Genomic DNA, 12,242 nt, shown 5'->3' with positions numbered 1-12,242 from the left:
ATACTAACTTCAGTTAGGCGATTTTTGATTTATCTTTTATGTCCAGTGATATTCCCAGCAGGATAAAATGGAATTCTTTGAAGGCAGTCCTTCTGTCTTCACTTCCGGCCCTAGATAGCAGACTTCAGTGTTGCTCAGGGTGGTTACAGATGGACACTGCCAGGCAGAGATGAGAGAGCAGGCTCATTAGATTACCCACAGGAAGAGAAGCACAGAGTGGATGAAAGACAGTAGGTTTCCTTCCCTCTTAAGCCACCTATCAGTAGTTCTCCAGTTGACAGAGCTCAGTTTTGTTTTGTCAGACATAGCACTCTGTAACAGACATGATGCTCGGACAGATGGTTGGAGCATACATTTGAAAATGATAATGTCAAGTCTATTGTACAAGACTTCTTGGTAAAATATTGATAGCTTAATGCCCAGCTGTAACTGCTGGCTTCTGGTCTTCCTGTTTTTATCTCATTGTTTAAATGAGTAATGCTATTACTACTTTAAAAGCCACTAAAAATTTTAAAATTAGAAGAGTGTGTGACTGCGATATTCACATCCCTGTTACTGGTATTGGAGCCCTGGTCGTGGAGTAGTTAAGAGCTTGGCTGCTAACCAAAGGTTGGCAGTTCAAATCCACCAGCTGCTCCTGGTGGTGTAGTGGTTAAGTGCTATGGCTGCTAACCGAAAGGTTGGCAGTTCAAATCCATCAGGCGATCCTTGGAAACTCTGTGAGGCAGTTCTGTTCTATCCTATAGGGTCACTATGAGTCGGAATCAACTTGATGGCATCGGGTTTGGTTTGGTTTCTATTGGTTTCTATTGATTTGTAAGATGTGGTCCATAGAAAAATTTAACCTTTGAGTGTTTGAAATTCTGATGTTTAAGTTGAACCAGTGTAAAAAGAAAACTGCCAAACCATGCAGAAATGACATGCTGATATAAATTTTTAATATTGATAATACACTCAAATATTTGTGTGCATGTATATTAATTTTTGAATTAAAAAAAGCTACTATTTATTCTATCTACTTTTGAAAAGAGTGCTTGTCTATGTTGACTTCTAAAAAAAATGAAAAAATTAGTGGTAAGAAATTTCATTTTCAGAATACATACTAAATCAGTACTTAGTGTAATAGAAATATATTAACAATGTTGATATCACCACTTTGTTGAGCATCCTTTTTCTCTGGTGCTCATTACCCAGCAATCCTCCTTTCAGGAAAGCTTGGCTCAGCAAGATCTCATTAACCTCGTGGTTTTTTTTTTTTTTTTTGAGTGGTGCACTATACTAACAGCTATGAATTGTTTTTTCCTGTTACTAGTTTCCTGTGTAGCAATGTTTTGTAAATAGTCAATACTACTCTTTATTTCCAGGTCTTTATAGAGAAAGTAACTGTAAATAGCTAGAGAAGTTAAATTGCCTTTGCACTTGCAGGTCAAAAGGAACAAGTCATGACCATGATCTGGTTTTTGAGGATTTTAGTCTGTTTCTGGAATTAGTCAAAATCTGTTTTGCTAAAAGATTAAGCCTGTGAAAAGACACTTGTCTTTTTTCTTTGCAAAATGCTTTTAATGACCTCTGTGGGGGTGCTTCCCAGAGAGGCTTCGTTTGCGTTGTTTTTCCATCATTTTCAGGAACACACAGACTCTGTCCATCTCCAGGGAGTGGGGGGGGGGGGGTGGGGGGGGTGGAGGGAAGAGATCAAAACTTTTCCAGTTTTGCTACACAAAATGTTTTGCAAAGTAAAAATTTCTGTATGGACTGTGGTTATGATGTTGTTGCTAGGTGCCATCGAGTCAGTTCCAACTCATAGTGACCCCGTGTGACAGAGTAGAACTGTCCTATAGGGTTTCCTTGGCTGTAATTTTTACAGAAGCAGATTGCCAGGCCTTTCTTCCATGGAGCTGCTGGGTAGGTTTGAACTGCAGTCCTTTTGGTTAAACACATGCACCACCAGGACTCCTTGTGGTTATGATAGGGATGACCATTACTCTTCACTCCCACCTCAGGTGTTTGTTGATGTGCCCTATGTAGCAAAAAGAGCCTATTGTGTTATCCTTTGCTGATTCTCAAAGTCAATACAATTTATTGAGTTGAATTGTCAACGGTCAGTTCATTGGACTATGTTTAATGACTGAAAAATCAAGACTGATATTTTCCTTTTGATTAGATGAAAGAGACTGTTGAATCATGACTTTCTTGTTTGTTTTTGTAATTTGAAAAATGGACCAGATTATGAAAAGCCGATTATAATCATTTTAATTTCAATTTTTGAAGGTAGGCCCTTCACCTCCCCCCCCCCCAAAAAAAAAGACCTGGTGATCCAATTAGTGTTGTAAGTTTTCACGTGATTTTAAAGACACTATTCTTTCCACCTTTGAAAAGTGAATTTCATAAAGATGTAGTAGCTTGTATAATAGCTTATTCCCAAAAGCAGGGGTTCCCAGGTGTACTATGCATCAAAACCTCTTTTTGAAAATTTCTAGATTTTAAGCATTTGGAATAAATGACCTAAAAGCCTAAAGTTGTTAAAGAGCAAGTTGTTTATGAAATTAACAAAAGTATGCTTAGTTGTTTTTAATGTCTTTTATCTGGCCATATGGTCTTCAGTAGTGACCAGATGAAGAACCGTCTTGATATAATTAAACTAGCTCTCATAATTGGGTATAATTGGACAGTATTTTATTTTAGGTTTCTGGCCAGCAGTTAATATTGCTGGTGCTCTAAACTTATTTAATGCTTTTTATTTGATAGATAGCAATGATTATGAGCGTGGACTTGAGCGCCAGTCTGCCTCATCTCAGTCTTGGCTCTGCAAGCTAGTAGTTCTGTGCACTTGGACCAGTTACTTGGCTTTTCTGGGCCTCAGTCTACCTATCTCCAAAATGAGTGTTACGAGATATACCTACTTCATAAAGTTGTTGTGAGAATTAAATGAGTTTGTGAGCATTTGAGAATGTTTACTATATCCTGTAAATACATTAAAATTATATTAATGGCTTGCAATTATAGACTGAAATAATAATGTGGTTACATATTTATATAAAAGTATCCTAAATGTTTACTCAGTTAACCTCTTAAAAGTGATTCAGACAATTAGAGGGATCTGTATTTTTTGTAACTACATGATGCCCCAGAGTAGGCTGACTCTGGGGTGCCCTTAGTTATGCGGCTCAGCCATGGAAGCAGGGACCCTAGCTCTTCCTACCTCTCTTCTCTCTCATTCTCTGCATATTGGCTGTGCCCCAAATTGCCAAGGAGCGCCATGTCACACATTCCAGGTACGTGAGCCAGAAACCTATCACAAGCCCCCAGGAATTTTGTCCCAATAAACTACCCTTTCCTCAGCAAATCTCAAAAAGGAAATGACTTTACAACGAGTCACGTGATCAACAAGAGAGGAATAAAGGACCAGTTGCCTTAGCGTTGGCTCTGACTTGTGGCAACCCTGCGTATGTCAGAGCAGAACTGTGTTCCACAGGGTTTTTAGTGGTGATTTTTTGGAAGTAGATCACTAGGCCTCTGGGTGGATGTGAACCTGCAACTGTTTGTAAAACCCTGGAACTCTCAAAGAAGGATAAACCAAAAACCAAACTCATTGCTATAGAGTTGATTGCAACTCATAGCGAACCTATAGGACAGAGTAGAACTGCCCTGTAGAATTTCCAAAACTGTAAGTCTTTATGGAAGCTGACTGACACATCTTTCTCCTTTGGAGCAGCTGATAAGTTCCAACTGCTGTCCTTTTGGTTAGTAGCTGAGCACTTAACCGTTGTACCACCAGGGGTACTATTCAGAGAAGAATAGATTCCTAGAAAAAATTGAGGAAGGAGTGTGGAATGAATATAGAGTTAATTGACTTTGTTAAATCATTAGTATTTATAGATAAAGGTATTTTTTTTTATGTATGAACAAAAAGGCCAACGTTTGGGTATCTACTACCTACCTGGAAGCCCTGGTGGCGTAGTGGTCAAGAGCTACAGTGGCTACCCAAAAGGTCTCCAGTTCGAATCTACCAAGTGCTCCTTGGAAATGCTATGGGGCAATTCTACCCTGTCCCATAGGGTTGCCATTAGTCAGAATTGACTCGACAGCAGTGAGTTTTTTTACTACCTACCTGTCAGAGGAAGAGTTAATTGCTATATGCATATAAAGTTTTTACTTCTCATAAGAATACTTTGAGGTAGGAATTATTAACTACCTTTCACGTGTAAGGAAATAGTTTTAGAGAAGGTGAGTAGTCCAAGATGATAGAACCAGTAACTGCTGACTGATGTGTGATGCTCCAGAGTTCAAGCTCTTTCCATTATAACATGCAAAGTCTTATTCCCATTTGGCATCAGGGTATTAGATGATCCTCTGAATCGTATTTTACTGTAACATTGAAGACAGATGTAGATTTTATATATGAGCAGATTCTGTATCCAAGACACAGTGTTTCATGTTCTCATACTAGCAGAATTTTTTCCTGAGGAATTGTTAACTCCTACATTAAATATGAATGGGATATAAAAAACTCCAAATGAGAGGAAACAGCTGCAAATATGCATTAATAATCAGAACCTGGAATGTACAAAGTATGGATCTAGGAAAATTAGAAATCATCAAAAATGAAATGGAATGCATAAACATCGATATCCTAGGCATTATTGAGCTGAAATGGACTGGTATTGGCCATTTTGAATTGGACAATCATATAGTCTACTATGCTGGGAATGACAACTTGAAGATGAATGGTGTTGCATTCATCGTCAAAAAGAACATTTCAAGATCTATCCTGAAGTACAATGCTGTCAGTGATAGGATAATATCCATACACCTACAAGGAAGACCAGTTAATATGACTATTATTCAAATATACACACCAACCACTAGGGCCAAAGATGAAGAAATAGAAGATTTTTATCAGCTGCTGCAGTCTGAAATTGATCGAACATGCAATCAAGATGCATTGGTAATTACTGGTGATTTTAACGCAAAAGTTGGAAACCAACAAGAAGGATCAATAGTTGGAAAATATGGCCTTGGTGATAGAAACAATGCTGGAGATTGAATGATAGAATTTTGCAAGACCAATGACTTCTTCATTGCAAATACCTTCTTTCACCAACATAAACGGCAACTATACACATGGACCTCGCCAGATGGAGCACACAGAAATCACATGGACTACATCTGTGGAAAGAGACAATGGAAAAGCTCAATATCATCAGTCAGAACAAGGCCAGGGGCTGACTGTGGAACAGACCATCAATTGCTCCTATGCAAGTTCAAGCTGAAACTGAAGAAAATCAGAGCAAGTCCACAAGAGCCAAAATATGACCTTGAGTATATCCCACCTGAATTTAGAGACCATCTGAAGAACAGATTTGATGCACTGAACACTGGCGACCGAAGACCAGATAAGTTGTGGAGTGACATCAAGGACATTATCCATGAAGAAAGCAAGAGGTCATTGAAAAGACAGGAAAGAAAGAAAAGACCAAGATGGATGTCAAAGGAGACTCTGAAACTTGCTCTTGAACGTTGAGCAGCTAAAGCAAAAGGAAGGATTGATGAAGTAAAAGAACTGAGCAGAAGATTTCAATGGGTGGCTCGAGACGACAAAGTAAAGTATTATAATGACATGTACAAAGAGCTGGAAATGGACAACCAAAAGGGAAGAACACGCTTGGTGTTTCTCAAGCTGAAAGAACTGAAGAAAAAATTCAAGCCCTGAGTTGCAATAGTGAAGGATTCTATGGGGAAAATATTAAATGACACAGGAAGTATCAAAAGAAGATGGAAGGAATACACAGAGTCATTATACCAAAAAGAATTAGTCGATGCTCAACCATTTCAAGAGGTAACATGATCAGGAACCAGTGGTACTGAAGGAAGAAGTCCAAGCTGCTCTGAAGGCATTGGCAAAAAACAAGGCTCCAGGAATTGATGGAATATCAATTGAGATGTTTCAACAAACAGATGCAGCGCTGGAGGTGCTCACTCATCTATGCCAAGAAATAGGGAATACAGCTTCCTGGCCAACTGATTGGAAGAGGTCCAAATTTATGCCTATTTCCAAGAAAGGTAATCCAACCAAATGTGGAAATTATAGAACAATATCATTATCACACACAAGCAAAATTTTGCTGAAGGTCATTCAAAATGGCTGCAGCAGTATATGGACAGGGAACTGCCAGAAATTCAGGCCAGTTTCAGAAGAGGACACAGAACCAGGCATATCATTGCTGATGTCAGATGGATCCTGGCTGAAATCAGAGAATACCAGAAGGATGTTTACCTGTCTTATTGACTATGCAAAGGCATTCGAGTGTGTGGGTCATAACAAACTATGGATAACATTGCAAAGAATGAGAATGCCAGAACACTTAATTGTGTTCATAAGGAACCTTTACATAGATCAAGAGGCAGTTGTTCGGACAGAAAAAGGGGGATACTGATTGGTTTAAAGTCAGGAAAGGTGTGCTTCAGGGGTGTATTCTTTCACCATACCTATTTAATCTGTATGCTGAGCAAATAATCCGAGAAGCTGGACTATATGAAGAAGAACAGCATCAGGATTGGAGGAAGATTCATTAACAACCTGCTTTATGCAGATGACACAGCTTTGCTTGCCGAAAGTGAAGAGGACTTGAAGCACTTACTAATGAAGATCAAAGACCACAGCCTTCCGTATGGATTGCACCTCAAACATAAAGAAAACAAAAATCCTCACAACTGGACCAATGAGCAACATCATGATAAATGGAGAAAAGATCGAAGTTGTCAAGGATTTCATTTTACTTAGATCCACAATCAACAGCCATGGAAGCAGCAGTCAGGAAATGAAAAGACGCATTGCATTGGGTAAATCTGCTGCAAAGGACCTCTTTAAGGTATTTAAGAGCAAAGATGTCACTTTGAAGACTAAGGTGCGCCTGACCCAAGCCATGGTATTTTCAGTGGCATCATATGCATGTGAAAGCTGGACAGTGAATAAGGAAGATCGAAGAATTGACGCCTTTGAGTTGTGGTGTTGGCGAAGAATATGGAATATATACCATGGACTGCCAGAAGAACGAATAAACCTGTCTTAGAAGAAGTACAACCAGAATGCTCCTTAGAAGCAAGGATGGCGAGACTGTGTCTTACATGCTTTGGACATGTTGTCAGGAGGGAGGAGTCCCTGGAGAAGGACATCATGCTTGGCAAAATACCGGGTCAGGGGAAAAGTGGAAGACCCTCAACGAGGTGGATTGATACAGTGGCTGCAACAGTGGACTCAAGCATAACAACGATTGTAAGGATGGCGCAGGACCGGGCAGTGTTTCGTTCTGTTGTGCATAGGGTTGCTATGAGTTGGAGCCAACTTGACGGCAGGTAACATCAACAACAACATAAAAAACTCTTTGCTGTCAAATAGATTCCGACTCATAGTGGCCCTATAGGACAGAGCAGAACTGCCCCGTAGCGTTTTTAAGGAACTGCTAGTGAATTCAAACTGCTGACCTTTGGTTAGCAACTGAAAGCTTAACCACTGCGCCACCAGGGCTTCAGTGAGCGGGATACAGGATTTGTGAAATGCTCATTAGAGCTTATGTTCAGTAATACATCCATTCTTCTGTTTAGCTCTGTGGCTTCATCAGCTCATCCTAAAATGCACACTTGAAAGTCTAATTTTTAAGATGTTAAAAACTCAAAAAGTTTTGAGTTTTTGTCTTAATGTATTATTAAGGGAGAATGGTGATATAAAACATGGTTTCATTTAGAACGATGAATGGCTGGTAGTGTCACGGTTAGTATAGAATAAACTACTGCCCATTGAGCTAGAAAAGGGATTAGTTTTTTTAAGTTAAATCAAAATCATTACTTTTTGATTTTTCCAGAAGATGATGATCTTTCATTTGGTTGAAAATATCTGTGTTGTGCTTGGTTATTTAAAAAAAAAAAAAAAAAAGAAGTGGTTACATAATCAGAACTTTAAAAAATTTTTTTAAAGGAATGATGAACTTTCATAAAATAAAAATGGTAATTCTCAAGTAAAATTTCTGGTCAGAAACTTGGAAGACAGAAAATCAGAATGGACTTTTAGAGTTAAGTTGCATGTGAGCATGGCAGTGCGGGTGCCTTTGGGGCATATGAGGCCCTGGATGCTTGTTCTAAGAAATGCAATAGATGGAGGTGATAGTTGTAAATGTTCCTCACTGATCACTACCAGTTGCCTTCTAGTTGATTCTGCCTCATGGCGATCCCATGTGTGTCAGAGTAGTACTGCCCTCCATAGGGTTTTCAAGGCTGTGATCCCCCAGAAGTAGGTTGCCAGGCCTTTCTTCTGAGGTGCCTATATGTGGACTCAAACTGCCAAGCTTTTGGTTAGGAGCCCAGCATTTAACTGTTTGGGTATCCATGGATTCCACTAGGGGTTCACTGATCACCCAGAACCTTTCATGTATGTCTGCTGTGAAAAATGACATTTTAACGTGGTTTCTTTATTGTACTTGTTTTTAATGAATGAGATTCTGTATGAGGATAAACTGAAATTGGAATTGACAAATAAAACACCGGTTTGGGATTGAGAGGAAAATGTAAAGCAATTGGTCAACCTTTAGCAAGACAGATTCCCATTATTTTTGACTTTACAATCACTATGGTGAAGACTGTTTAAGGCTGGGGTATTTAATTAGTGTAAAACAAAAAGGTTTGGAGATGGGGGCGGTAAAAGGGAGATTTGATATAAGGAAGTTTTGATTGCAAACAACTTAAGATTTTCTTGTCATCATTTTCTTCCCACCCCCCTGAGATTGAAGCTTTACATTAAGAAATTAGGAGTCATCAAAACAGTATCTCCTGGCCCCTCGTCCCTCCCGGGATTAGAACCTCAGGCGTTGTGCACTCGATGCTGATGAGTAGTGTCTCTTGCTTTTAGCACCAGTCGTTTAGCCCTACAGCCTTTCCCCACATCCTGGAGAGAGCCCTTTCACCTGAGTACATGCTTGAGGGCAAGGACTGAGATTAATTGGATGACCTCAAATTCTGTTATTTTTACAGGAAAATGCTGAGTTCAAAATCTCTCTACAGATCAAAAGGGGGTGCTGATGCGCATTCCCCTAGGTATCCTTGGCAACTTATGCAAACGTGATCATAATTTATTTAACACTGTTGTCTCAAAAGGAAAAAAAAAAAGAGATGAATGTGCGTGTTAGGCTTTCTGCTGTTCCGGAACCACCCTCTTCGTTTACAGCGCACAGGCCCCTGTTGCTGAAGGCTGTGCCTTCCTGGAAGTTTTATAATTTTACATTTGTCAAAGTTTTTAAACATAGGAATTTTTGTTAATACTTTTGTTGTTAGGTACCCTCCAGTCAACTTTCAATATCTAGCGACCCAATGGGACAGAGTAGAACTGCCCCATAGCATTACCTAGACAGTAATCTTTACAGGAGTAGCTTGCCAGGTCTTTTCTCCCAATGAGCCGGTGGGTGGGTTTGAACCGCCAGCCTTTTGGTTAGCAGCAAAGCACTGACCCTTTTGTGCCACCCATCGACTAAAACAATAAGCATCCTTGGGTAGGCTTGAACCACCAACCTTTTGGTTAACTGTCAAATGTGTTATCCAGTTGTGCCACAGAGACACTGATGCCTATCCAAAAACAAAACCAAATCCATTGTCTTCAACTTGATTTCGACTCATAGTGACCCTGTGAGGACAAAGTAGAACTGCCCCGTAGGGTTTCCAAGGAGCAGCTGTTGGGTTCGAACTGCTGACCTTTTGGTTAGCAGCCTGAGTTGTTAACCACTGTGCCACCAGGGCTCCCTGATGCCCAGCTCCTAAATCAAACAAGGCTGCTCGAATGAAAAACTTTTAAAATCCTTTGCTTAAAAAAATTTTTTTTTAATTGTGTCTTCGCTGATTTTAAATGCCTGTTTCTCTACGATGTGAACAATCTCCGTTCAGCTCCCGGAATGATTTAAATAACATCCATTGTACTCTTCTTCACTTTGACAAGTGGTAGCCGTGTAAACCTCAGACGTGCATTTTGTTGTTACCGTCACTTCTCATACCGCTGTCCTGGGAGTCATCCTTTTCATCACTTATTGTGTGTCTTTCTGTTGGGTGAGCAACTCTATTTATTAAACTGTGGAATAATGATTTATGGAGGAAACCGTGGCTTTGACTAGTGGGCATTCACTGAAAGCATCTTGATTTGTGGGATGTAAGAAGGTAGCAGTCTTGTCTTCTCTGTTGTTGGTACACACCTACTCTCCTGACTGCTAACTAACGCAACTCGGGTAGAATTCCAGTCTCTGTGTTGTAGTTTTCTTTTAGAAAGTATTATGGAAGCTTTAGAGGCTTACAGCCTAAAATAAAATTGGGCCTAAATAGTTCGCTAGAGTTTATGGCCATTGCCTGAAAATAACATCGGGACCTCCAGACACTTCAGAGGTCTGAATTCTAAGAGGCCAGGGAATTCCGCCTAAGGCTTGAGGTGTAGAAAATCATAAAAATGTTGTACCGATTCATCTACAGGCGTTTTTATCTTGCATCAGTATAAAATAATACTTTGCTGATACTATTAACAAGGAGCCCTGATGGTGCAGGGGTTAAGGCAATCGACTGCTAACTGAAGGGTTGGTGGTTCAAAACCACCAGTGGCTTTGTGGGAGAAAGATGAGGCAGTCTGCTTCCGTAGAGATTTACAGCCCTGAAAACCCAAGGGGTCAGAATCGACTCGACAGCAGTGGGCTTCAATAATATCAATGTGATCAAATCGATCTCTTGTTAGGTGCTATCAGACATGCGCACAAGCAACTAAACTATAAGGCAGCGTATGGTACCTGTGATTAACAAGAAAGGGTGGGAGAAGTAGAGAGGAATTAAAGGGAGAGACTGCTTTGGCATAGGGGTTCAAGAAACTAAAAGGAGATGGCTTTAGAACTGAACCTTGAAAAAATATGTATAAGCTTTCTTTTCTAAGGGAGAAGTTGATCCCAACCACGAGGAATGACAAGTATATGGGTTTGGAAGCAGCATGCGTTTGAGTAATAAACGATTGGCTCCGTGTAATTGCAATAAAGATAAGTATGCCCATTTTCAGAGACAGTGACATTATGTAATAGAAGCTGAGGAACAGGCATTTTCTTTGGAAGAGTAGAGTTTTATTGTCTTGCAAATTTAGCACAATGGGGGACTGCTAGAAAGAAGATAGAACTCATTTCAAAGTTATGTATGAGCTAATACACTTGGAAGAAATGAGTTAGTAGTCATGATGAGTATTTTATCAATTGTTCTGAAGATAAAGGCAGTTATGCTAAGAGTTTCTGATGTGATTCTTACTTATAATTCCATATGGCTAATATGATGAAGCAAGGTGTCTATTAAGTGTTGTTGTTCCCAAGAACTTACCAACAGCGTTCGCTCAAATTGATTTCATGATAAGTGAGTCACAAATAAGCCTCTGAGAATAGCACTGCCATAGTCATTTGGGGGTGGAGCAATAGGAGATATGATGGGTAACTCAGTGTGTATGTGGGTGGAGCAATAGGAGATATGATGGGTAACTCAGTGTGTATGTGGGTGGAGCAGTAGGAGATATGATGGGGCACTCAGTGTGTATGTGGGTGGTGCAGTAGGAGATATGATGGGGCACTCAGTGTGTATGAGGGTGGAGCAGTGGGAGATATGATGGGGCACTCAGTGTGTATGAGGGTGGAGCAGTAGGAGATATGATGGGGCACTCAGTGTGTATGTGGGTGGAGCAGTAGGAGATATGATGGGGCACTCAGTGTGTATGTGGGTGGTGCAGTAGGAGATATGATGGGGCACTCAGTGTGTATGAGGGTGGAGCAGTAGGAGATATGATGGGGCACTCAGTGTGTATGTGGGTGGAGCAGTAGGAGATATGGGGCACTCAGTGTATGTGGGTGGAGCAGTAGGAGATATGATGGTGCACTCAGTGTGTATGTGGGTGGAGCAGTAGGAGATATGATGGGGCACTCAGTGTGTATGTGGTGGAGCAGTAGGAGATATGATGGGGCACTCAGTGTGTATGTGGGTGGTGCAGTAGGAGATATGATGGGGCACTCAGTGTGTATGAGGGTGGAGCAGTGGGAGATATGATGGGGCACTCAGTGTGTATGAGGGTGGAGCAGTAGGAGATATGATGGGGCACTCAGTGTGTATGTGGGTGGAGCAGTAGGAGATATGATGGGGCACTCAGTGTGTATGTGGGTGGTGCAGTAGGAGATATGATGGGGCACTCAGTGTGTATGAGG

General features: G+C 40.5%; 1 protein-coding gene across 18 annotated transcripts in view; it reads left to right on the top strand.

The window, feature by feature from the left end:
• The window catches only part of PARD3 (par-3 family cell polarity regulator), an 870,612-nt gene that overhangs the window by 270,503 nt on the left and 587,867 nt on the right, over window positions 1-12,242 (top strand). The gene's annotated exons all lie outside the window — the stretch shown is intronic.

Source organism: Elephas maximus, chromosome 4, assembly GCF_024166365.1.
Source record: "Elephas maximus indicus isolate mEleMax1 chromosome 4, mEleMax1 primary haplotype, whole genome shotgun sequence".
NCBI lineage: Eukaryota > Metazoa > Chordata > Mammalia > Proboscidea > Elephantidae > Elephas > Elephas maximus.
The sequence above is the reverse complement of the archived record's forward strand: the minus strand, read 5'-3'. Positions and strand labels throughout refer to the sequence as shown.